Genomic DNA, 788 nt, shown 5'->3' with positions numbered 1-788 from the left:
CTAGCTATTCAGACATGATGTATACGGATGGGATATTACTTATCAGCTGTCAGAAATCAGCAAATGTTGACGGACGGACGGACCGACGGACGGACAGGGGTGCCGACAATATACGTCCACATAGAGAGATGTGGGCGTATAAAAAAGCTATGGATAGCTGAAATTTATATTTGAAGGGCAACAGAGTGAAATGGTTGAAAATTTAAACTTGACCAAGATCTCATCAATAGAAATAAAAAGACATAAAACTCTAACACAATTTCATTTCATTTAAATTATCAATATAAATCAATATTTCTTGTTAACACAATAGAGACTACAGTTTTTATCTGATTTTAATGAAACTTAATGTATATTGATGAGATTTTGGATCAAATTTGACGATTTTTCAATGAATGACTTTTTGAGTTATCGCCCTTGTCTTAGGAAAAACACGTCAAAATTTGTTAGTGAACACAATAGAGACTACAGTTTTCAACTGATTTTTATGAAATGTGGTGTGATCATTTATATTGATAATATCTTAGACAAGTTTGAATTTGAGGATCTTTTGAAGAACGGTTTTTGAGTTATTACCCTTGACTTAGGAAAATCTCATCACAATATCAGTAGAGTCTCTGTTTACTGGGAATTTCAATTAGCTATTGATCATAACAAATACACAAAGAAAATCAGGACATTTGAGAAAAAAACTTAAAATTATTAGCTAAATTAGCTTAAATTTCCTGATAAAATTATTACTGTTAAGAAAAATTAATAATGACCTTTAAGTACTTAACATGCCTATC

Source organism: Lottia gigantea (genome assembly GCF_000327385.1).
Source record: "Lottia gigantea unplaced genomic scaffold LOTGIsca_70, whole genome shotgun sequence".
In the NCBI taxonomy this organism is placed as follows: domain Eukaryota; kingdom Metazoa; phylum Mollusca; class Gastropoda; family Lottiidae; genus Lottia; species Lottia gigantea.
Note: the sequence above shows the minus strand (reverse complement) of the source record.